At 39.7% G+C, this 27,582-nt stretch overlaps 1 pseudogene; it reads right to left on the reverse strand.

The window, feature by feature from the left end:
- Nucleotides 1–35: 35 nt before the first annotated feature.
- On the reverse strand, nt 36–16,945 carry LOC112644253 (TAR DNA-binding protein 43-like; annotated as a pseudogene).
- Nucleotides 16,946–27,582: the final 10,637 nt, after the last annotated feature.

Raw genomic sequence — 27,582 nt, forward strand, 5'->3', positions numbered from 1 at the left:
CTGCACTCAATCACATAGTAACTGTGGCATGAGCATTTGATGCTTTTCTCTTTTATTACTTCTGAGTAAAGTAAGTTTTATTTTTAATAACTGGGACTTGAGGGTGCTCCATTCTGCAGAGTCTTCAGTTGAGAATGCTTGACTAAAGGGCTTCCCTCCTTGAGAGAGCTCAAGTTAATAGTTGATAGCTTTTCTGTTAGTCTCTGCTGCCCAAAGGAATTTTTCTCTGCTTCTAAAAAAGGTAAAAGAGACAGATGCAATGTTTTATCAGTTTGGGGAATGATTATTGAGGGTAATGCTTACTACTGCATGATTTGATTGCCAGAGACTTTGAGGAATCTAAACTTCTAAGTAGTTTCCACCTATTAGATTTTTTTCTATTTAAGTAATTATGGGGGGAGTAAATATTATATCATATATAGTTCGATTACTTGTGTCTGTATTAACTCAGGACCATGTACTGCTATATTTCAGGGACCACAAACATTCAGAACATCGGAGGCTATATTGCTAGGAAACAGACATGAATGAAATGTGTCAGGATGATTTGAACTATGGACTCCTGGACATTGATCCCAAGAATCCCAAGATGAGGGCTGGAACTTAAATTTTGAGTTCTCTTTCCTGTTAGGAGATGGTGCAGAAAAAGAAGCCTACTGTCACTCTGGAGACACCCTGTCATCAGGAAGCACCAGAAAAATAGGGTCTTCGTAAGGATCCAGTCTCAGGACAGAAACTACACTAATTTTTTTTAACGGAGAGAATTTAATGTGAGCAATTGTTAACTTGGTATTAATGAACTGAAAGTGCCAAAAACGAGCATTGTTTTGTCCCAGAGGTAGTCCCTTATCCACGGGGCTGCCTTCATGTGTGTGTGACCTCTGTCTTTGTATAAGGTCTCAAATTTAGAAGGCCCCATGAGTGATTTAAGGCTCTGCTTGAAATCCATCTTGAAATTCTTAGAAATTTTTGAGCAAGTGATCCACATCTTCATTTTTCACTGGATCCTGCAAATTATGCAGTTGGACCACCTGGAGGAAGCAGTTACCATTTTTAGGAGTAGGGAAATGAAGGGAAGAGTTCGACATTATTAAACAGAAAATCCTAGAGAAGGGGGCCTCCGAGGTGCAGGTGGTACCTGGTACTGGTATCTCTGGGTTCAGAGAAGGGAGTCTCTGAGACGGGGACTCTGAGAATGGGTGTTGGTCAGCTGGTATTGGGAGTCTTGGAAGCGGCACGACAGGACTGGTTCTAGAATCCCTGAGGTGGCCCCACGAGGCTATTCCCTGAGTTTTTGAACCTTAGACTTCTACTACTGGAAGGGATTGCCATTGCTGGGCTGAAAAGGTATTGCTCAAGAATACTAATAAAGCTACAGCCCAAGAAGGGCAGGAGACAAAGGAGATTCCGGAAGCAGACCAGAGGAGCTAATGCCCTCTCCCTCTTCCAGCCTTCCCATCTTCCCTTCATCCCCTCCTGGCAGAGTGTAACAGGCACCTAGCTGGCAAAACATCCTCTTGGACTGCAGAGTCTTAGACTCAGAGTCACAAACAAAGACAGAAAGGTGAGTGTGAAGGGAGAGCTTAGTAACTTTCACCAGCAGTAAAACACTAGGAGGCATGTACAAAGTGTCTCCAATCGCTGTCCTCCCAGCTGCTTTTGCAGAGCCCTGCTCTGTTAGGGCAGAGCTTCTGATGGCTCCATGAACCTTTGGAAGACCCGGCCAACAAGACCTTTTCAATAGACCTTACTGTGTTTGTAGCTCCACTTTGCCCTGAAAACTTTATGATAAATCCTGCAGTATATAGTTCCAGTTCAGGCTAGTTAAGTCTTCAGATAGATGCACATGTGTCAGAAAATGTGAGTAATACTTCATCGTGCAGGATAGTGACTTTCCCTCTGAGTGCTTCCTGGAAGAAACACCTGAAGGAAGAGTCAGACGTTAGGTTCCTCCCTTCATCTTTTTGCAGGTTCGCAGTTGTGTTTGCTCCCATGCCTGGATGAAATCTGATAAACATGAGGTTTGCATCTGGTACCGTCTTGCTGTGGTGGTGGTGGTGGTGGTGGTGATGGTTCTTTTCACTGTACTCAGTTAAAGGAAGGATTATTATTTCACTTGAAGTGGAATCTTTTGCATTCAAGGATTCAAAGTTCCTCCAGGCGAGTGGGTGTGTGTGTTTGTCTCTTGCCTCCATCTCACTGTGCTCCTCTGTGGCCCGCACGCAGGCTGCTCTGGCAGCTGGAGTCCTAAGGAGCAGTTCAGCTCTAATCTGTTGAGAGAGTTCATGAAAATCAGGTTCTCTGATGCTACTTTATAAGAGTAGCCTCCTCACCACACGTTCCTTTTCCTACACTTTCTTTCCCCCCAGTACACAAGTCATGGCTTGATAGTATATTTAGCGAGGTGTAGAACCATCATTATAATTTTAGAATGTTGTCATCACCTCAAAAAGCAGCCCCTTCCTTTTGGATATCACCCTCCAATCTTTTCACCAGCCTTCATCCAGGCCTCAGTAATCACTAATCGAACTTCTATGTATCACCTTATTCTGGATATTTCATGTAAGTCTATAATTTTATTTTTTATTTGAACAAGTCCTTTGATGAAGATTGGGTACCACTTCTCCCAATATAACTCCAGTAACTCATGCCTAACAGAAGACAATGTGTTGATGTCAATATACATCTACCAAATGTTACAAACTCACTTATGAGTTCAATCATAAACAACCAGATTCTAATGCTTACTGGGGAGAGGGAAGGCCTGGACAGAATCATTTGCTTAGGGTTCTTTGCAGAGGAAGAACAAGTGCAGTAATAGTTCATATATTTGTCATCCATCATCCATCCCAATCAAAGAGGAGCATAAGGTACCTTGTAACAGAATCTCAGACCTTGACCTTGAGTAGCTCAGCCAGGCCCAGCTGACATGCTCAGCTTGAGCTGCCACTCAGGGGACATGCAGACAGGTGGACAGGTTAACTTGATACACTTGATTTCAACATCACTGTTGGATCAAGGGCAGACATAGCAAGGATGCTGAATTCAGAGGAGTTATTGCTTACAAAATGCCAAAAGTGGGTTCTACACAAAAATATCTAAGGGAAATCAGTCTGTGAAGGGCATTTTCTTCACGAAGTGCACAATTTACCACAAAGCATGCAAGAATAAAGCTATCCTTCCTGCTGCTTTCTTGTCTATCGTTTTCACTTACCAGCAAGGATCTCCAAATTACATAGGCATGTAGAGGCTTTGGTGCACTTCTGGAGAAGGGGAGCAAAGAGACCCAGCTTCACCAGCTTCCTAAACTACTGCATTATTTTACCCTGATGGTTTTAATTAGAGAAAAATAACTGCATTGAGACCATCTGCATATTCATAATGTGGAACATATGGCTGGTTTTCAGAATTTTGAAAAAAGAAAATGCATTAATAACCATGCTTCTTTCCATTCATTTCTCACATTCCAGGTTATTTCTTTGAGAAATAATATATTTGAAAAATCTGTTTACTCTTTACATGAGCCAAATGTTCTCATTCCTTTAGGACTTGCGTGTTGTGTCTGCTACTATTGTGCATTTCAGCAACAAATGCTAAAAAGAATATGGTTGTTTATGATTGAGAATGCCCCATAAGTGAGTTCATAACACTTGGTAGATATGTATTTACATCCCACACACTGTTTTTTTTGTTAAGCATAAATTGCTGGAGTTATATTTATGGGAAAGTCTTGTTACAATTTCCTGAGAGCACGATAAGGACTCAAACCAAGACTAGTATGTGATGTGTGTGCACATGGACATGTGTGTGTGTGTGTGTGTGTGTGCGCCTGTGAACATGAGGGTGTGTATCGAAGACGGGACTAACAGTATGCACCTAGTTTTGACCAAGTGAAACAAAATCAACAATTGTGAAAATGAAAATTATTAAGTATATAGAAAGCATTTTGGACTCAATGTCATTCTGGTAAGACAGTAAATAAGATGGATTGACTTTTGAATTTTAAATTCTTAATGGAAGAAAAAGCAATCTTTATTTATATTGGAAGAAAATAGAAAAACCAATAGAACTCTGTTTTTTTTTTTTTGGTCTGGCTTTTGGGTAGTCCCTGGATCAATAAATCCAATTCCCCTAAGATAACACACAAGAAAACAACCAAGGAACTAGAATTGGTATAGCTACCTCAATAACAAAGCAGAAAAAAGTGTAAAGAGAGGAGAAGAAACGATTAGGAAAGAAATGAAATTTGGCTCCTCTGAGACCAAGCTACCATGTTTGTAGAGCAAAGGCAAAATAAAAGAAGGGAAATAAAATTCAGATGACAGACATATATGTTGCAGAGAATTGGAGAAAACCCACTTGCTCCCTAGGAGATTGTCCCTGAAGCACTCGCCCTGTGGGCATGGGGGATCTAAGTTACTTTCAGAGCCCCACGGTGCTTTAAGGCCTCCAAGGGCTCCAGTATACAATTTCTTTCTTCTGTGTTGCCATATTCTTTCAGAGTTTAGCAAGGGGTCTTAGGCGCTTGGCTAAAACAATGTACAGCTTTTTGCCCAGTTTATAGATGAAAAAAAATGGAGATATTTGGAGCAGGTATAATTTATTAAAAAGAAAAGCCTTCAAGGCGGGGATTGAGATAACCAAACTGCTTATATTGAAATTATGCCAGAGTCTCTGTTTTGCAAAAGGAAACAGCCTGACGCTTCCATTTATTTAGTGAGGGCATTGGAGTGATCTAGTATTTCACAAAATCTACTGGGATGACTCTTAGATTGGGAATGAGCTTGCTTTTATGGGCATAGCGACTGACTCCTTTTCAAGGAATTGGCTTAATCTGAATTAATTCTGTCCTTTTCTTCCCCTTCCAGTTAGAACATCATACCTATGATTTCACCAATATCCTGTTTTGAAACAGACTTTACTAACTCAGTTCATTTTTTTTTTTTTTTTTTTTTACTAACTCAGTTCAAATGTCATATCTCTTTGAATGGTAGAAAGAATGTCTTCTTTGTTTCCCAGATCATCTCATTTCTAGTGATGATGATACAAAGTTAATAGTTTTCTTCATATGGTTTTGAAATTCGTTTTCTATTTACTGCCTGCTGACCCTTGTGCATACCTTTATCTTGGCTATAAGCAATGTGATATAAGTAATTCTTTATGCTCTGGGAACCATATTGTTTTATTCCTCCTACTCAGGACTTTTTTTTTTTTCCTGAGTTTTACAGCATTATGGAACTCACTTATAGCTGATAAAATTGTCCTCATTCTCTTTCAGGGAACAGAGGATACTTAGATGTAGCAATGCCATGTTTTAGCAAACTATGGACTATTTTTTTGATCACTGTGACTCTCTTTCTCTCTCTGCTTCAGCTTCATGCCAATCCAGAGCTGACAACGGAATGAAAGATCTTCATCAATAACTCTTCTTCTTTTCCCGTGATAAAGCATATCAATATGAAGTGACCTAAACTTTTAAAATAAATTTTACTTTTTCTTTTATTGTGGTAAAATATAGGTAACATAAAACTTACTATCTTAACCATTTTTAAGTGAACAGTTCAGCAGCATGAATACGTTCACATTGTGTGCAACCATCACCATCATCCATCTCTAGAACTTTTCATTATCCCAAGCTGAAACTTTAAACCTGTTAAATCACAACTCCCCATCTCTCCTGCCCAGTCCCTGGTCACAACTATTGTACTTTCTGTCCCTATGACTTTGACTAACGTAGGTGCTTCATATAAATGGAATTATACAATATTTGTCCTTCTATGTAAATTTTCCCTTTTTGAATGGATATTGCAGCATTAAGGAGATGACTTAGACCCCTAAAACTGATCCTTCCTTTGCCAGTTAGCAGAATATGATGGGAGATCCATGAGGGCTTCCCCTTTCGCCCCAGTGAGGATATGCTTCAGTTAAATTCATCAAAGACAAATTCATTTCACATACTACCAGACTATTAGAGTATATCACACTCAAATGAGAATACTTTTAAGTTCTTTGAGCCAAGGACATAAAAATGTTGAAATAATAAATTAACTGAAAGTATTCCCTCTTGAGTGTATGTGTGTGTGTGTGCGTGTGTGCCTGTTTGTGTGTGTGTGTACTCTTGTAAAGGAAAGGATTTTGTTGGGCAGCCCGGGTGGCTCAGCAGTTTAGTGCTGCCTTCAGCCCAGGGTGTGATCCTGGAGACCTGGGATCCATCCCACATTGGTCTCCCTGCATGGAGCCTGCTTCTCCCTCTGCCTGTGTCTCTGCCTCTCTCTCTGTGTGTCTCATGAATAAATAAATAAAACTCTTAAAAAAAAGAAAAGATTTTGCTTGGTAACATTAATAACTAATCTCCATAAGCCATGTTGAAGTTTACAAAGGACTTTTTCACAGACCCCTTCCTATGAAACAACAGCCTTGAAAAGGTTAATGTTCATTCCCACATTTAGATGCTACAGTTCAGGCTCATTGAGATTTACTCTCTTGCGTTCACAAGGCAAATGAGTGATGGTGCTGAGGCCCTAAGTGCAATCCCATTGTGTAGGCCCACATCCCCCCATCTTACTAATTACCCCCCAGTGCCACAGGAAGCCATGTCAGCGTGTGGAGTCCCAGTCTGGTGACTTATCAGCACAGGCAGTGCTCTCCTTCTTTTAGTTTGACCTTCTAAGAGAACTTTCTCTAAGTCCAACACTCTGCTACTCACTCTAAGGATCCGGCACTTGACCTATACATTGTGTAGTTTCAGGAGGGTCAGATACTTCCCATGTCTGGCAAAAAGCTTCCCCTGCGCTGCCACACTGAGGGATCAGGAGCTCTTTTCTCTCACCAAAACTGGGTCACATTACAGATAGTGAGGAGAGATAGTGTGGAACTAGTTCAGAGCGGCAGAAGACCAAGTTCTATTGCTGGCAACAAAACTGGAAAATGGCTTATGTTAAAGTCCAACATGAAATTGCAAACAATTAAAAGAATAATAAAAAAAATGCTGCCAGTGGTATTTTAAAAAACTTTCAAAATTTAAGGAACACAGTGTAGAGCATATTCATTGCTTCGTGATCTCCTGACTCTGCGTGTCTGGTCTGTGGAGGAAACACGGCAAAGGAGAGGAAATATGAAGCAGAAACCTCGCCTCTGTGCTTTCTTAACTCTTGGAGCCTCACATTCTCAGGAGAATTGTCAGAGTGGTTTTTAAATTAAAAAAAAAAATGTAGCTTGGCAGAGCTGTGGAGTGTTTTATTTCTTAAACTCTTGCCGGCCGCAACCATTGACAGAATCATCTTCTGCTGGTTCTGCAAAGCTGCCAAAGCAGGGAAATGTGTTCTGTTGCATGGATTCATCTCTCACTCCTTCTCATTTGCTCCTATTTTCCATGGCACTTTGATCCTTTCTCGTTTTCCACTCCAAATTGGTCCTTGTGTATCCCATGCCAATTGGCATGCTTCTATTAAAGTATTTTGCTAATAATATCCTAGCCATTCTGACCTCCCCTCCACTGTCTCTCCCATCCTATCTGGGTGTACTTAGGTGGTTGCTCTAAAGCTCACTGTTGACTCTTGCTAGTATGAGACTGCTTAGTCTTACCTTCTTTATATTATCTATAGATTTACCAAACATCTTTGTTCCAAAGAGTTCAAAAGTTTTCAAAAGTTTGTCTTTTTTTATTAGGTAACATTTTGTTTTAACAATTTGATAAAAAAGATAATCATTTAGAATTTAGGCTAATTTGGGGCAGCCCGGGTGGCTCAGTGGTTTAGCGCCACCTTCAGCCCAGGACGTGATCCTGGGGACCAGGGATCGAGTCCCACGTAGGACTCCCTGCATGGAGCCTGCTTCTCTGTCTGCCTGTGTCTCTCCTCTCTCTCTCTCTCTCTCTCTCTCTCTGCCTCTCATGAATAAATAAATGAATAAAATCTTTAAAAAAAAGGAATTTAGGCTAATTTGTTAATGTTACCTATTGTGTTGAGGCTAGTTGAAATACAGTTTTTAGTTTGAAAAAGTAAATCTTATCAAGAGATCCTCTAATAGAATGGCTCAAAAGACTCTCCTCCTAGCCAGCTACACTCTACTGCATGAGTTACTAGGCCTTTCCAGGCTTCTACTCTGCATCAGAAATAAGGAGTGGAAGATTCCATTTGCCTTCTGGCATTAAAACACAACAATTCTATGAATTTATAAAATAAAGAGCAAGCTTGGCATGTTGCCTGAGGACTCCTAGGACTCACATTTCAGATGCTTCTGGCTGTGTGTTTCTAGAAATCAATTTCCTCATTAGTTCTCTTTCAACTTATTTTGAAGTTTGGTCTCTGGATTTTTTCTGTCTCCTTTCACCCTGCAGCCAAGTTCGGCATGTTTATTTCTAGAAGTCAGCAGCTTCTATAGGTGCTTTAAAACAAAGCTATCTTAGCCACAGAGAGCTGTATGTGGCATATCAGTAAGAGAGTTTCATAGAAGAATAACTTTTAAGGCAGTGAGCTTCTGCCCTTTGTTTTCTTTTTTAGCCCACTGAACCATTGTCAGGCATAAATCTGATTTCCTTACTTTGTTTGAATTAGGTGACTTGGTTAACATGAATATTTTATCATTATACATTAACTTTATCTGGAACATGATTTTTTAAAGAGTTCTGTTTAAGTAAGAATGTTTTTATTAAGCCCTAGGCCTCGTTTTTCTATGGAAATGTGCTTTCGGTGTTATAATAGGTCTATTGGAAAACAAGATTAAAATAAAAGCACTTCATTTTGAAAGCAACTTTTCAAAAATACTATGTCTAAGGCCTTGTTAAAGTTTTTAGGCTTTTAATATTTGGTAAGGTAGGTTATAGGCTTGAGAGAACACTCATATCCACAGAGGCAGCACACCTCAGTATTTCATAAAGGAAGATGTCTAGGCCTTAAATTAGGTAGCTTTGGACTTTAATCTCATGCCGCCCCTTAGCTGAGTGATACTGGATAAGTCATTTTACCTCTTTGAGGCTTGGCTTTTGACCTGTAAGGTCAGGTCAATGCTAATCACTTCCCATAATTAGAGCTAAACACCATCTAGCTCACAGGAGGTACTGAACGAATGGTATTGCAGTGATTTTCTATTATGAGATGAGAGAGATTCCAGTTCTTCTAGCCTCAGGGTACCATGTATTATTTTTCTTTTGGACTTCTAAGAATTCATTAGGCAAAGTTGTGCAATTTAGCAATCACTTTAATCAATTTGTCTTTGAATAGTATTTACCAATGATTTCCTTCATATCTAAAACCAGCCTTTTATCATATCCTCAGCCTTAAAAATGAACTGTCAGCAAAGTGAATCAGTGATTTATTAGATTTATTTTATTTTATTATAGCTGAGCAGTGCTTCTCTGCTTCTGGTATATAGTTGAAATCTCCTTTATGTATGTATATATTATGTATGTTTGTATGTATGTATGTATGTATGTATTCAGGAGAGACACAGAGAGAGAGAGAGAGGCAGAGACACAGGCTGATGGAGAAGCAGGCTCCATGCAGGGAGCCCCACGTGGGACTCGATCCCGGGTCTTCAGGATCACACCCTGGGCTGAAAGTGGCGCTAAACTGCTGAGCCACCTGAGCTACCCGAAATCTCCATTATTTAAGTCCATTTGCTTCTCTACTGGTTTTCTGATTTGAATCATGAACCTTTCTCTATTTCTCCCTTCTTCCCTCCTTTGTGCTTTTCTTTTTTTTTTAATAATAAATTTATTTTTTATTGGTGTTCAATTTGCCAACATACAGAATAACACTCGGTGCTCATCCCGTCAAGTGCCCCCCTCAGTGCCAATCACCCATTCACCCCTTTGTGCTTTTCTTTCTTCCTTTCATTCAACATGTATTTCCTGAGGGTCTGTTCTGGCCTGACATTGTTCTAGGTCCTAGGGATAGAGCAATAAGCAAACCAGGAGGTTCTTCTTCAAGTGTGATGCTCTGAGAAGACCACTCTGAGAGGGTAACATTCAGGCTGAGCAGCCTTTGTAATATGACATTTGTTTTATTATTCTGTTACCTTTACCCAGAGGCTTTGGGAATGCTCCTACTTCTTGAGCCTTGTCTCAATCAATCTTTGAGGTTATATTTTCTGGACATACACAGCTACTTGGCTTTGTCTTAACCTCATCATGAATTCCATTTGACTGTTTACCAAAAAAACTTGAGAAGTCATATATGCCAAGGGTAGCCCTACCCACTTTTTCCTATAAATCCTTCCACTTGAACTTTTCAACATGGACTGAGAAGCCATTGGCGGATGGATGTGGTGGTTAATTTTATGTGTCAACATGACTGTACCATAGAGTGTTCATATATCTAGTTAAACATTAATTCTGTGTGTGTCTATAAGAATGTTTCTGGATGAGATTAGCATTTGAATCTAGAGACTGAGAAAGCAGATTGCTCTTCCTAATATGGGTGTCATCTAAGCCATTGAGGACCTGGATAAAGTAAAAAGGTAGAGGAAGAATGCATTTTCTCTCTGCCTAACTGCTTGAGCAGGCATATTTGCCTTCTCCTGTCCTCAGACTGGAACTTATATCATTCTCAGGCCTTTGGACTTGTCCTGAAATTATACCACTGGCTTTTCTGGACCTTCAGCTTTCAGGCAGATCAGACTCAATTTTCTCTCTCTTTCTTCTCTCTCTCTCTTTCAAATGTGTACCTGTACAAATTATATCTCTATCTATCTATCTATCTATCTATCTATCTATCTATCTATCTATCTATCTATCTTACCAGCTCCCTTTCTGCCACAGAGATGGTAATATGACCCAGATTTGAACAATTCTGGTACCTTACATACTATGCCTTCACCACCTGATAAAATCCTATGAAATAGATATTACTATAATGTACAGATGTGGAAAAAGGGTCAAGGACATTATGTAAGCTTCTCAAGGTCATCAGCTAATAAGAGATCAGGCCCAAGTGCAATGCCCATGTTCTCCCCACTGTTCTATGTTACCATCTGTATCATAATGCTGCTTTGGAGAACACAACTTACTTTAAATCCTATGACTAAGACAATTAGCAGTGCTTCTTTTCTAGCTCCTTGATACCTTGTACACACTTAGCCAGAGGTCCCATTAACAGAAAGATGAAGTTAAACCAAATACTCATGAAAAAATGAACATGAACAAATTTCAAACAGTATAACTTTATTAACATAAAAGGGGGATTATAAAGCATGGCAATGGCCATATTTTAGTTTTGTTTGCTTAATATCTCTTCCTTTAGGAAATTATCCTACTCCCCTTGTGGTTCTGGAATCAACTCATTTGGCATCCAAGTGCCAGCACCCCTAGCTCCCTTCCTGCCATAGTGATGAAAATGTGACTTGGGTTTGGACAATTCTTTATCCTTGGCTAAATGATGCCTCTGAAGAGTAAAGTCATGACTCAAGGGAGGCCAAAGAAAATCTTTTTCAGGCCTGATATATAGATGTCAGGAAAGGAAACTTCATTTTTGTTGAAGGACGTATATTTCTACTGACAGTGATCATTTTTCTGAAACATAAAGTCTGCAATATAATATATACATATATACACATGTACATAGAATATATATACACACACATATATAATCTTTTCCTGTCTCTCTCTTTCTCTGGCTACCGACCCAAACAAATTCTGATTAATAAGGGCATTTCAAGAGGCCATAACAAAGAAGGGGAATTGAGAAGTTCTATCCTGATCTAATGAGAAAAAATGAGGGCCAAAGAGTCTAAATACATGCCTAGATTCATGGATCCATGGTTAAATTTTAAATCAGCATTCATGATTCTTATTTGTTGTTATTTCTATCAAACTACATTGCCTCAATCTTTCAGAGGTCCACCAAGTTTGCCTGAATTGATAGGAGAGGTAGCAAGCATTTACCATATTCAGGGAGCCATGCTAAGTGTTGCAAGCAAAAGACAATCACTGGTCTCATGGAGTTTAAGACAAACCATAAAATTTGTTCTGGTGCCTGTTCTGTTCCAGGAATTACCAGGGCCCAAGATAGAATCTAACAATGTGGTTTAATGCATAAATTTTAAGTCAATGATTTTGTTTGTTTATTCATTCTTGATGAGGATGGGATGTTATTACAGGAGGCCAGGCATCACTGAGAGCCTACCATGTATCAGGTGTTATACTGGAAAGTAAAATGTAGTGCTGATGATACTGAATTTGATTCCTGCTTTCATGTAGATTACATTCTTGCCTAAAGGCAGAGATTATGTTTCTAAACACATAGTTATTTACATAAATGAATAAATAGCAAAAGTACTTACATTGTATTTGCATATGTTGGAACGATCCTGTGAGCTAGTCCATGTTCCAACACTTAAGACGCCTCCCTTTACCAAGTGGTTATAAGGCTTGGCAACATCATCTGATTCTCAGTCAGCAAGAATCCAACAAAACCTGCATGATTGCTGTTCTTTGTTGTTATGCTGATATCCGCATTAGCAGTGGCAGTTCTGCATTCTTATCCTTTAGTATCCAAAGTATTTTGGAAACCACTGCTCAGATGACCACTCAGTTATCCATGGTGACCCTAACTTGTATCTAAGTCAATCCTTTTCTCTTCCGTGCCAGCTGTTAGGCTATAGAAAAGGAGGCACAAAAATTTATGGACTTCATACCTGCGTAGCATATTTCCACTGAGGAATTCAAGGCACTCTGGATTTTTTTATTACTTTTAATTTAAAATAATCCTGAACTTTAAGATGGAAGAGGTAGTTTTCTTGCCTACTAAATGGAGAAGCCTGAGCACAGGATACCTTATCTCATGCTATAGCTCTATTCCTGAAAAATGGCACCAAACCTGGATGCTTGCGAATCAAGCAGGTGACAGTGATGATATAGCTTACGAAGTAAAGAAATCCTGGAGTGGAAATACTGTTAAAACATACCATTTCTCCATTTATTTTTTAATTAGAAATTCAGCTTTATGTACATTTGGCCTAAGGAAATATGGCCTGCCTAAACTACATTCTTTGGACTAGAATTGTTAGTAGAAGCTTAGGTCTGAGGTTCCTTGGTTCCTTATTGAGATGTCAATGGCAAATGACATTTCATTTATCTATAAAAAAACTAAAGCTTCTCAGTCTGGCCAAGAAGATTTTCCAAAACCAGGGCATCATCTATATTTACAATCTTATTTTTTGAGTATTGACTTTTTTATATAAATAAATGTATAAAATACGTATACCATTAGTTCTGCAGGTCTCCATTCAGCAGGTTGGCAAGTAGTATTGAAAAGCTGTGGGCTCAGCGCTACTCTTATTCTCTCCATCAATAAGTACCAAGTTTGGCAGGTGTATAAGAAACATCATTCTTCTGGAATAAGAATTATTCTGTTCTTCTGAGCCTTAGGTGCCTGGTGTGGGTCCCTCGGTGCCCGGGTGTTCACAGACATCTGTTTCTTCATGCCCCTTGAGAATTTGCCCTGCATTTTCTTGTTGCACTGGAGCCAATTACAACCCAACCTTTTTCAGCCAATGTCTTCTCCCTGGTCTTTGGATCTTGCTCCTTCTATTTGTGATTTGCCCTGATAACCTTTCTCAATTTTGTGCCTCAAACTTCATCCTAGCAACATACAGCTTCTTGTTTATACATTTTTCTTGTCTTTAGAACTTTGCTCACATTGCACTTTTGCCTGGAATGTCTTAGCCAATCAAACTTCTGCATCTTGGAAGATCCAAGTCAGATGTCAATTCATCCAGGATCACTTTCTCAGTCCATAGACTTGGTAAATTTTCTTTTATTCTTCCACAGTAAACCAAATTGCAATTTACTGTTTTTCATTATGTAAATCAGTTTTACTTAATAATTTTCAGCATGGGAAACTCTTATAAAAAGGATCCAAGCACAGGACACAGGGCTACATCAAACAGCATTCTTTAGAACTTCCACCTTTCTTTGTGACACCCCCAAGCTCCCTGGTGATCTCTGTTTCCAAGTACTCCTGCAAAGCACAGCACAAGCTCAGTTCTTGTTCTCAACCCACTGGCTTCAGTTCACATGACCACACTTGCAGCGCAGTAACAGAAAAGAACACACACCATACAGCATTCATAGTGGTTGACAAAGGGGTAAGGGGAATGCAAGCATCCTTTTACTTAACACATTCAATTAATGGGGCTTATCTAAAAACAAAACTCAGGTACAGTCTTCCAACAAATGTGGATGTCCTTCAAATACAAAAAAACGGTTATACATTATTTGCTGTCTTTTCTGTCTGCATGCTCTCTCACCAAAGCCACAGGATTGAGAGACACATCTTGCCAAGTTGAAAAATATCCATTATGCACCACCAAGTCTCTGCACGGACTTTTTCCTGTTCTTGCTCATACTTGCCTTTCATGCCTTGTCACCACCATCAATCCCACATAAAATTTCAAAAGTTCAAACAGCCTACTGGTTCCATATCACAGGCCTGTGTTCATAGGATTGGTACAACTCCATGAAATAAAGAGTGGCAGATAAAAACGGGACACCCGCTGTCAAAAATGTAGCTTCTGTAGCATGCTGACGAATCCTTGAATGAGAAAGCATGTAGACAGAAATATTCCTATGGCAGACTATTCACAGCTCTACTTTCAATGAAGTGCTTCCTCCATAAACATTTGAAATGAGATGAACTGCAGAGATTAAATGAAGGCTTCATATTTCATTTTTGCATATGAAGGGAAGCAAGTGTTAAAAACAAAGTAAAAATAAAAGAACTAAACCCTGTGACGCCATGATCTCCAAAAAAAGGAGATTTGTCCTAAGGAAAAAATGCATCTGGTGGGGTTAAATTAAGTCAAGGAGAAAAGATAGGGTGCCTGGCGGCTCAGTTGGTTAAGCATCTGACTCTTGATTTTGGCTCAGGTCATGGCTCAGGTCTTGAGCTCAGTATCATGAGATTGAGCTCCCCATCAGCTCTGCGCTCAGCTGGGAGTCCGCTTGAGATTCCCACTCTCCCTCTCCCTCTGCCCCTCCCCCTGCTTGCACACATGCTTGTACACACATTCTCTCTCTCTGTCTCTCTCTCTCTCAAATAAATAAATAAACACAATCTTTAAAAAAAAAAAGATCAGGAGAAAGAATGTAGTTTTAACCAATGGTTTCCATATTACAGGAGAAACCTTTTGATATCAGTTGTAGTGTGTTGTTTTTTACCTATCAGGCAAACAGCAGTTCACTTTTAAACACTCAATATTTCTACCCTCTATGTAACAAGACTTATAGAATTCCTTTAGTTTTTCCTTTTTCTAAGGAGAAAGGTCAAAAATACTCCTGAATGTATGCCACACCGAACAAACCGATTTTGAAAATTCTTTGTACATATGCATTTTACAATATACTTACCACGTGTTTAGAAAAATTTGAATTCCCAGCAGTCTATACCAACTCCACTGCCTGTATTCCCCAGCCGGAAGATTTAGAATACACACTTGAGCCAAAGCCTCTATGAAAACCACTGCCTGATCTTGCATTTGATGCGGATCCCCAACCCATTGCTGCACCTGAGTTAGAATGGCTGTAGGAACTATTTCCAGAACCAAAGGCCCGATTTGGCTCCCTCTGCATGTTGCCTTGGATTTGGTTATTACCACCTGGCCCTGGCTGGCTCTGCTGACTGGCTAACATGTCCATGAAGCCCCAGCTGTTGTGCAGTGCTGCATGGGCTGCAGCCGGATTTACGCTAAAAGCCCCGAAGTTCACCCCTCCCTGACATTACTACTTTGATTGTTTCCCAAATGAGCTCCACCCCTTCTACTACAAAATCCACCTTGATTCCCAAAGCCTCCTGGATTACCACCAAATCTTCCACTTCTGTCTATTATTATTGTGCTTAGGCTCATCATTTGATATATGAATGCCGATTCCTTTAAGGATCAGGTCCTCTCCACCGAGACACTGGGCAACTCGATCATCTGCAAATGTAACAAAGGCAGAGGACCTGAATGGTTTGGGAATAAAGACATCGACCACCTCCCTGTTCTGGCAAATTGCCTGTTTTTTGTTTTTTTAGGTTAACACTTTTACATTTATTTCAACTTTAATAGAAATAGATTTATGGAAATATAAATAATTCTAATCCTTATCTTAATATAAAGCAAATAGGATACAATTTTTGAAGTGTTATTTTAAACCCATTACCATAAGATTTTTGCCCATTAATTACATTTCATACCAAAGGGGGAGGGGTGCTGAAAGGAGGGAGGTAGTAATAAGAGGGAAGGATTACAAAGGAGGGAACACCAAAAAGTCTGGCAGTGACAGATATTGTTCACTACCTTGATTGCAGTGATGGTTTCACAGAAGTCAAAACTTACCAAATTATATGCTTTAAATGTGGTTTATATCAATTTATACTTTAATAAAGTGCATTGTAAAAAATAACCTGCTGCAGAGAAGCTGAGTATGAAGCAGTCCAAAGTACTATTTTTTTTTTTTTAAGACATCCAGGCCTATTTCTGAGTTCAACAAATCTACACTAGATGTGCAATTTAACTAGTTTCTGTACTTTATGAGCTCCCTTTCAACCCATATGGCCCAGCTCTTTACCAGCTACCCATTAGAGAGCGATTTTGCTAAGCTTTAATGGTTCTATTGAAATACATTTGTATGGATCCTCCCACTCAGTAACCAAACTTGTTGATGCTATCATTTAATAAGTAACTCATTGGCAGTCATGTCCTCGGTACTACCACACGCAACAAACATCCTCCTGCTTCTCAAAGGCTCATTTGGACTTTGCTTAGAATTAGGAAGTTTACAGTGACACCATTGTCCATCTATCATATGTTGCTGTGATGTTACTTTCACCTGAGTTTCATATTCCATAAAGTGAACAGAGCCAAACTGCCTTGAACAACTAGTTTTAGTATCTTTCTTGATCTGATCCACAAGAACGTCTCCAAAGGTATTAAAATATTCTTTGCTGGTCTCTGTGGTCTGCATTCATTTATTTCTAGATAACTTTCCCATCTTCATAGACCCATTGTTGAATGCCCAGCAGGCCCTGAAGTCAGAGACACGCAAATAGAAAGATAAACCTCCAAATGCTAGAGATGTTCCCATCTTTGTACCCACTTTTATATTGTGTCTTCCTGGAATGCTCTCCACTGACTTCTCTATTTAATTAAACCTTACAAATTCAAATTTTATTTCAGGTTCTGTTTTCTTTGTGAAGTTTCTTTAACCACCTACTCTTATAGTAATCACTTCTCCTTTGCATTCTTCTTAGTTTATAGACTCCCAAACTGGCTCTTCTCTTTCTTTTGTGTTGTCAGTTTTTTTCTACATACCTATGCTGTCTTCTCAGTAGGATTGTCAGCTTCCTCAGAGTGGGTGTTTTAACTTGGAAATGCCTAGGGCAGCCTGGGTGGCTCAGCGGTTTAGCGCTGCCTTCGGCCCAGGGCACAATCCCGGAGACCTGGGATTGAGTACCACATTGGGCTCCCTACATGGAGCCGGCTTCTCCCTCTGCCTGTGTACCTGCCCCCCCCCCCTCAATCCCTCTCTCTGTCTCTCATGAATGAATAAATAAATAAAATCTTTAAAAAAAACCTTGGGAATACCTAAATTCAGAAAATGTGGGGACCTCAGTGACATGGACCACAAGAGAGCAGAGGGTGGGAATGGCAGAATGAGGTCAGAGATGGAGGGGAAGAAGTTGATCTGTCTGTAGAGGGCTTTCAGGGGCTTTAGGGGGGCTGGCCAGTGCTCTAGGTCTCAGCCACATGAGGAGATCAGAGGTGGTTCATGCCAATGCTGGGATCAAAGAGTCCAATCCGCTGTGTGGAGTGGGATGATGTGAGGGGACTCTGGGCAGTAGGATTGTATTGTGGCCCCAGTTAAAAAGCTCTCCTAAAAGGAAGCCAACCAGGCTGTAGGAACAGGGAAGACTCTGGTAAAATGTGGATAGAGTGCCAAGAAAGGGCCCCTGAACAGTAGGAAATGGGTTTGGGCTAGCAGGTTGAGGCAGGTGAGGTAAGGGGAGGAGGAGGAGGAGAAAGAGAGAGAAAAGGAGGAGAGGAGATAGGAAAGGGAAATGAGGAGAAGGTAGAGAGGCTAGCAGTGAGAGAGAAGGGAGAAATAGTCAAAGAGAAGAGAAGAAAAAGAGAAGAGGAGGCAAATGGAAGTAAAAGAGAGGAAAGAAGGAAAAAGATAAAAAAGATTAGAAGGGGAAAAGCAAAGGGGGTGGGAAGAAGGGGAAAAGCAAAGAGGGGAGAAGGAAATGGGAGGGCTTATCCTTGCACAACATCTGCCTAAACAAAGTCCAACCCAACAGTCATGCTAGGAGAGTGGGTCAAATTACACTATATCTCTTTAGAATCACTATCAACATTTACCTCCCACATAGAGACTTTGACATCTGCCATTTTTGGAGAGTGTGAATAAAAACATTTTAAGAAAATTTGCCTGCATTTAATTTACATTCTATATGCATTCTACATTATGTATACATCACATTAAGTGTCCATTTCATATATTATTAAACATGTATTTTCATTGGACACAAATGTGGTGTGCTTGCTATACAAATGCAGTTTTGAAACTGATTTTCTAACTCACCCACTATACCAGCCACTTCTAGCTTAACCATGTTGTGACCAATAAGCCAAAACTCCTGTGTGCAGTCCTAGGTTTGCCTCAGTTCCAGTCATAGCCAGCTTATAGGTCGGAGGCTGTGGATGCATTCCTGGGGCTCTTTAGAACTGGCTTATCTCTGATCAGTGTCCAGATGGTTGAGAAAAAGGTGACCATGATGCAGTATAACATTCAAGTAAGGACAGACAGCCTCAAAAGTCAATAATTCCCAGCACCCTGATACGTTAGATATGAAATAGATCAACGCAAATAAAATAATACTTGTGTGTACCGTGAGGCTGCTAGGATGGTGAGACAAGCACGATACTATCTACTGTTACTTTTGTTTGTATTATTATTGGTTTAGTGCTTATATTTTAACACGTAGTATCTTGTGTGATCCTCACAGATGTTCACAAGGCTAACAGAGCAGGTGTTATAACCTTGCTGGACTACCGAGGAAGCGGAGTTTGGCTAAGGTGATATGAACATACACAGGGAGCCCCAGAAGTCCTCAGTTGCCTAGTTGAGTGCTGTTTGTACTCTCATGAGTGGCTTGGCCAAAGAAAAAATGATTATTTCTATATCTTTTCTGAATGGCCACAAAATAATATGTGGTATATCCTATCAACCCCCCAGTAAATGATTGTGCAGCTGTATACTGTTTGATATGCTTTAACAATTTTAGTTTCAGTCATGGTTTATTTCTGTGCTGTTTCTCCATTATCTTGCAAAATCAGGAAAATAATAATCAAAATTTTAAGGCTAAGGGGCCACTGGGAACAGGGTTCAAAATAAAACTGGCTTCAAAACCCCCCTAAGTTTTATGAGTGTGTGTGAAACCAACATTTGATGGTGGCTGTGTGTGGTTTTGAAGTTATTTCTTGTTGAAGTGAAAAGACAAAGTGGTAAATCCAGGAGGAGAATCAGGACAGCCAATTTCTGGCTTGCTCTGTGACTCTTGACAGGTTGTTAAATATCCATACCTTGTTATCTCCTAAATGCAAACTGGGGCAAACACCAAGGCAGGAGTGACATGGAGCATTATGAAAACCAGCTATCATTTATATAACATATATTGAAACAATTTGTGCAGGAGCAACTTTCCCACATACATGTCAGAATGTTGGATGGATTAATGAGTTCACAGTTCAGATCCCCTCAGGGGGATACCATCAAAGGCACTGATCTGGGCTGTTGTACACAAATTTATATTCACTGGCTGCTTTCGGGTCTTGTGATTTTACTAGGGGGCATACTATGAGCATAGCTACTGTCTCTGATGGGCACTTATTAATTCTCCTGTGGCCTCCAAGGGGTTGTTAAAGAAAATCTTGAGAAATTACTTTGGATTCAACTCAGACAAAAGGTTTTCTTAAAAAAGGCTTACAGTCGGGATCCCTGGGTGGCGCAGCGGTTTGGCGCCTGCCTTTGGCCCAGGGCGCGATCCTGGAGACCCGGGATCGAATCCCACATCAGGCTCCCAGTGCATGGAGCCTGCTTCTCCCTCTGCCTGTGTCTCTGCCTCTCTCTCTCTCTCTCTCTGTGACTATCATAAATAAAAAAAAAAAAAAAAAAAGGCTTACAGTCAAGCACTGGCTGTGACTTGATGAGGCCTTTACTGAGGTGTCTCTTGAATATTTTAAATGTGTGAAACCTGAGGGAATTAAGAAATTTAAGTCGAAAGGGACTGTATTTCTTTCCTATCCACATATTTCTTCATCAACTTAGCCATGATGCTTAACACCCTTAAATGAAGATTTTATACAAATCCATTGAGAAACAGAGTAGTCTCTTGACCTTCTACAATTTTAAAGATCCTCAGACTAATCATTTTAGGATAAAATTTGCTCAGAGACTGATTCATATTTCAAATTTATGGTGCTCTTCTCTATTGATTTTCACTCCCTAGGTGATCTCATCTAGTATCATGGCTTTAAATACCATCTATGGTCTGACACTCTCATGTTTATTTCTCTGGCTTAGACCTTTCCTCTTAGGTCCAGATTATATATCCTCTTGCTTGCTGCGCACCTCCACTTTTTGTTTAAAACCTTTTCAAGCCTAACGTGTCCACAATAGAATTCTTGTCCCCCCCACCCCACCTGTTATTTCCCAAGGCTTCTCCAGCTCCAAATGGCAACTTCATTCTTAAATTACTCAGTCCAAACACTTGGGGTTATTCTTTATTCCTTCCTATCTCACAGCCCATATTCAGCTTCTCAGCAATTCCTATCAGATCAACTTCTCAAAATATATCTGGAATCTGATCACTCCATGCTACTATCCATTGCTGGCTGGTCTGAATCCCTGTCATCTTTCATCTGAGTTATAACAATATTCTAACTGGTCTCCATGTCTGTTAACATTGTAGAGTTTCCTGTGTGATCCTTTTAAAAAGTAAATTAGATTATGTCACCCTTTTGCTCAAACCTTCTGGAATCTTCCCAACATATGGACAGTTAAAAAAAAAAAAAAAAGCCTTTCAAATGACTTACAAATTCTGCAGTACCTACAGCCTCTCATCTCTCTGTTCTCACTTCCTAGCAGTCTTTCTCATATTCTGTTCCAGGTACTAGCCTATTTGTTCTTCCTTCATAATGCCAGTCATGCTTTAGTCTTGGATCCTCCATATGTTTTGTTTCTCTTCCCTGGAATGCTCATTCACTAGATCCTCTTGAGGTGGCTTTCATACTTGTCTGTCAACATTCAGCTTCTGAGCATTGGCTTCCTCCCTTCATTGCCATCTTTGGATTATGGATGATAAAACACTTGGAATAATGCACTGTTACTTGTGGTTCCCCCTATATCTCACCTTAGCAAATTGTCCTTTTGTGATGAGTCTCCTTCAATTTTCCTAATCTGAATATGGCATCCTGCTATGACCCTGAGTGACACAATAATTAGTATTATATTTAGCATTCACTGGTACTGTAAGTGGCTCTAGGGAATAGGCCTACAAAATGGGATTCTGACAATGAGTTTCTCCTGAATTCAAAGAGCACAGGGATAGTCATCTTGCCAGGAGAAGGTGGGATACTGGCACTTCATGGAATGAAGAGGCATTATTACTACCCAGATTATCACTGACAGTATAAAAGACATGCAGATGGGAGCATGGCAGTGAGAGATCACTGTGGCAGCAATAGGGATTAAAAAGATTGAGTGAACTGGCTTCTTGTCTCCCTCCATTGCTTACTTAGGGGGAAAATAAGAGATATGAACTTATATAACACATGTGGAGAACCAGATGGCCTTTATGGAAGATTTGAAGGAATTCCTCATCTCCTACTGTTGCAGGATATATTTGGCTAAGGCATAAGCCCAAAATGTAGTTGTCAGGGGTGAGGGATTGCAGACTTAAATATTCAGGTCTGTCATGTTTCTCTTCTAAGGCAACTGGTAGAAAAGGATTTGTACCCTGAAGCAGGGGGTTGGGACATTTGAGCAGACACTAGGCTGAGAACTTTGACTCTCAAAAATCTCCCGAAATTTTCTTGCCTAGGGAGGTAGTTTCTGTCTCATTCCCTTCCTCTAAGTAATCCTCTTCTGCATAAAAGTTTCGCAGTGATTGGACCTAAAGTGGTTGTCTCATAACCTGACATTAATTTTGCTCACGACCCAACCTCACACTTGTCATTCCTTCTAGACCTAAAATGAGAGTTATTCTACAACATAGCACAGTTTGAGAAGCTCAAGACCTGCATTTGTGAAGAAAGTGCATATAGAAAGGATCAAAGAATTGACTGATCTCTATCAGCAGATGACTGCAGAAGTTGTGTGGGAATGAATTCTGAAGGTTCCAGAGCAGAAAAGATCAAGTAGAAATTCCTGAAACTGCCTCCAACCCTACCTGCTCTTCTTCCCATAACACCAAAAGCAATATTCAATTCCTAGAGATATTATAGTGTCACTATCAACATTTTGAGAAACAAAATGGTTATAGTTGCCACATATCACTTAACATTAGCCTATTTGGCTGATACAATAGCCAGATGTATTATGGAGAGTAACAGCAGACTATAGCAGACTTGATCATGCAGTGATTATATTTTCAGCTGTGCTATCATTCTATCTTAATCAGCAAGGAAAATCAGGAACAATTTGCATTTACATGGCAGAGACTGCAGCCTACTTTCACTATTTTGTTCAAAGGCTATGTCAACTCTTTTATTCTATGTTGTAATCTAGATGGACCTTCATCATCTTGTTATTACACTGAACATCTATCTCATTTGTCTACTACACAATGATTACATTGGTAACTGGGTCTGGTACGTGGGAAGTATTAAGCACTCAAGATATCTTAATAAGGCATGTACATTCTAAAGGTTAGGAATAAAAACTACAGTATTTTAGGGTCTTCAGTAGGACTGAGCATAATGTCATCTCTTTTCTGAAATGAGGAACAAGCTGCTACACTTTACACAATGCTCACCACTTCAAAAATGGAACCCATCGGGCAGCCCGGGTGGCTCAGCGGTTTAGCGCCACCTTCAACCCAAGATGTGATCTTGGGCACCCGGGATCACGTCCTTCGTCAGGCTTCCTGCATGGAGCCTGTTTCTCCCTCTGCCTGTGTCTCTGCCTCTCTCTCTCTCTCTGTGTGTGTGTCTTTTGTGAATAAATAAATAAAATATTAAAACAATGGGATCCATCTAAAGCTGTTCAGGATTTTGCTGGCAATGCATGTATTTGGGGGTAATCCTCTCATTCTATTTATTGGCAATTCAGAAGGTTACAATTTTTGAGTGGGACCGGTAGTAATAATGGACTCTGTAGTAGTTCTAGGTTGCAGTGCAATTTGCTCTGCTATCTGAGCCTAATAATATGGGACACTATAAATAAAGGAAGCATTTGTGGCAGACAAGATGCTCTTTGAGCCTCTGGCAAATTCAGTAGGAAAATCACAACACAGGGATCTGGAATGAGGCCATGTCCTTCTTTACTGACAACTATTTTCCATTTGAAAAACAACTCCTGGCTTGCTAGCAGGTTTTGATAGATAGCACTTGATCATGGGAAATAAAATGACTATGCAATCTGAACTTCCCACTATATGTATAGGTATACTTGACCTACAGAATTTAAAGTTGAACATAAATGATAAAATTGAAATAGTATGTACATATCTGGTCTTGAACATATTCATCAGCTTTAGGGGCTGGTGGCTGAATTCATATCGTATCTGCTTCTATTGCTTTGTCATCTTTTCCTCATCCACAACTGTGACTGCATGGAGAGTTCAAAATGCCTACTTAATTGTGGAGGCAAACCATGGGCCTGATTTATAGGTAGATCGCCTTGCTCTGCTGGCACCAGATGAAGAAGGACAGAAACCACACAACAATCACACTCAGGGGTGACCTTGAAAGACAGGTGGCCGTATGATGGAGTCATTATCATCCCATGATAATACAACAGCTGATGAGATTTCATATGTGTCCCAAGATGAGAACATGAGTTTTTCAACTGGATGAAGGAAAAGAATGAATGGTGAGGGACAAAGCATGTAGGTTTCATTGAATATCTTTCATTTGAAATTACAGGTCAATTTTCACCCTTCTAAATTTTTATCTCTGCCCTGGGAGGATGGTTTATGTGCACTACATCCCAGGTTTCTCTGACTTTCAGTTGAGTATGGCAAGTAGGGTATCCTAGGCAGGAGATCAGAACTAGGGCAAGAGTTTATTTCCATGGATCTTTTCTTGTGAATTCACCTTAAGCCACCTGTGTCCCTTGACTAAACATCACTGTTTATTTCAAGGTAGCTTTTTTTCCTCATGACTCCCATTTTGTGTTCTGATAACTGGTCCTTTCTCTTGTCCTTTTAGGCTTGTGGGTAATTATAGCACTGCTCTAACCAGCTCTGAGTTACCACACAACCCCTGTGGTTCTGATCCACCCTACCTACAACTTTGGAAATAGGACCTTAATTTAAAAAAAAAATCCTCTAAAATTTTCCAATTTGAGAGTGCCATCTGTTTCCTATTGGGAAATACACCAAAGGCAGCCTTCTTTCCTCTTAACTACACGCTATTCATTATTTAGAGCTCATGCATTCGCAAGTGACAAAATATTCCAACTAACCTTGCTTACATTGAAAAAGCATAGGGATTTATTAGCTTGTATCACTAGAAAGTCCATGGGATAATTCTGTCTTCAGGCATGGTTGATTCCAAGAGCTCACATGACGTTGGCAGGGTTCTCTCCTTTTCTTGGCTCTACTTTGTACTGCTTTCCATTTTAGGCAAGTCCTTTCCACAAAGTGACAAATATGGACACTGGTGGTTCTGGCGTATGGTGGCTTTACAGATTGCAATCCTAGGAAAAAGAGCACGAGAGATATTGCAAGTGTCCTAACATACATCGTGATGTGATTCCAATGGTGAACTGTTGGGTGTACGTGAGGCTGCTTCCTTGGCTGTCATGTTGGCATTCACATAGAATAAATTAACAAGCCCACTGCAGTTTGGCAGTGGAGTGGTTGCGAATAGAAAAGAACATTGCCTGGCTCAGAGGAGATTCCATCTCCCAATCCTCCATTGGAGCTTGTCCTCCTTGAAGAATAGATTTGAAAATAGAAGAAAGTTGATAATAGGAGGTAGAGGGCAAACCAAAGGGCAGCTTCTCTTTTTAACTGGAATGCCTCTTTTTCTAGAATGCAGTGTTGCTTGTATGCCTCAGAATAAAAGCTGATTTAGCAAATCCATTTGGAATGCCTCTCAGCCTCAATTGGATTGCCAAATTCAATAATATTGTGAAGAGGGATTCTCTTGGGTGAACAGTGAAGTAAATCTATTCAAAGAACTTCATAAAAGGCAAAAACAAAAAACAAAAAACAAAAAACAAAAAAACAAAACAAAAAAAACAAACCACCCCCCAAAAACAAACAACAAAAAACAAACACCCTTTGCCAACCTTGAGTTTCTTCTTTGGCAACCATGCTGCAAATGTGACATGGAACAGTTTGTGTGAGTTTTTGGGATGGCAATGAATGTAAGGGAACAAACCTAAGCTTGTCTGGGATGGAGGGTGTATTTTACCTTCCATAATATGTAATGCATGATACAGCTGGATTATAGCAGCAGAGGGAACAGGCAGGTAGGGTGGAATGAGCTCCTGAAGGGAACAACGTCCATTTGCATAACTAGTAGAGCCACGGAAAACCTTCAGGATATCTTATGGAAGTGCAACGTGAGAGTGGCAGGCATGCAAGACGACCTTGGCTATGGCGTTAGTAGACTGATGTTAGAGCTGTCTACGAAAGAAGTGCCTGGGGTCTAGACAAGGGAATTCACAGTTTACTGGAGAGAAAGTAAGACAATGGTAAAGAAACTGCTCTGTGCTGAAAACAGAATAATATATGTTCAGAAATAGTAGACAGACTTTATTTGCCTTTTAAATTCTTGTTTGCACACATCAAGCCAGGAACCAAAGTACAGTAGAAATACACATTGCATCTTTCACAGAAGAGATAGCATTTTGTGACTGGAGTTTTTGGCATGTTTTACTCAATAGAAATTTGTTGAATTCTTCATTTATTATTATGTGGTTAGTAGGTACTCTGAAAATTAGTGTGATACAGTCAAACAATATGGGTTTTGTGTCCCACAAAATAGAGTTTTAAAAACCTGTTCTGTCACTTCCTAGCTTTGTGCTTTTGGTCAAGTATCTGAACATCATGTATAAGATGCAGGGTATAAGAACCCTTCCTCACAGGATTGCTGTAGATATTAAATTAGATAATGTGTACAAAGTGGCTGACACAATAGTCACTCAACAAATGGTTGCTGATATTACTATCAATCCCTTAATTAGAAAAGATCCGTTAAAACCAAGGTGACATCATACTTATAGTTAGTTGACATGTATGTCAATATTTACTCCTACCCACCTCCCCACTTTAAATTATCTAAGCAAATGGAGAGTGTTGAAGTTCACCATCTCAGACTTTTTAGCCTAGTTGTGAAAGAGGTTTATGGTTTTTCTGTGGTCTGGTTTAGTCCCCCATTGGGATCATAAGGTAGTATATGCTTTGTACGTCAGTCTGGCTCACAGCCTGCACTGGGGAGGATGTAACTTACCTCTGCTGAGATTTAGAAATCTACATGTCTTTGGAAATTTCTGCTCTACACCATGCACTTATTCCTATACATTTCAATAGCTCCAATATGTTCATTTGTGTATTTAAATGTCAGTGTAGTTTGACTTCTGGATCTGCCCCTCATTTTGTCACGAGTAAAGCTTCTGGTGCAGAACTTTTAGTTTTTACATTAGCAGATGAGAGCGGTGCACTTAAATGGGGCATATGTGTTCTGTTTTAATGGAGTTAATCAGAGAATGGTGCTACATCAAGTGTGTCAGCAGGGGGCATGTGTGAGTTAAGGGTAAGTGCTTTGTGTGTGTTTTTTTTTAATTTTATGCACATTATTTCAAAATTGATTACAGTAAATTATATTTTCTTTATGGCTATTGGATGCCTTTGGCTTCCCCAGTTTAAAACTTGACTTATGGAAATAATATTTCTAAAGCCAGAATTATAATTCAATATAAGAAACTGCTTTTCTTGATCGTTTTTTAACCTGAGAAAGTATAAGGTGACTGGTGTTTGCAGATGAATTCATTTTGGAAATTTGCTGTTTGCTTTTTGCTAATTCTAATTCAGAGCTAAATATATTGTTCTCATTTTCTTCTCAGTTATCTTGCATTTATAACTTCTTTCCAATTTTCCTAGTTATGTTTCAGAGATATCTTGAGATGTACATTAAAGCAACAGCAAACAGGAACACATTTGTGCAAAGCAGAAGCATCCAATTAAAGTCTCTTTTTAAAAAGTTACCTTAAAAATAAAAAAATGACTTATAAAACTAAAAAGAAATGGATCTTCATTAGTAAGCATATCTGTTTTTTTCTTAAAGATTTTATTTATTTATTCATGAGACACACAGAGAGAGAGAGAGAGAGAGAGACAGAGACACAGGCAGAGGGAGAAGCAGGCTCAA

The sequence above is a fragment of the Canis lupus genome, chromosome 32 (genome assembly GCF_003254725.2).
Source record: "Canis lupus dingo isolate Sandy chromosome 32, ASM325472v2, whole genome shotgun sequence".
NCBI classification, from domain to species: domain Eukaryota; kingdom Metazoa; phylum Chordata; class Mammalia; order Carnivora; family Canidae; genus Canis; species Canis lupus.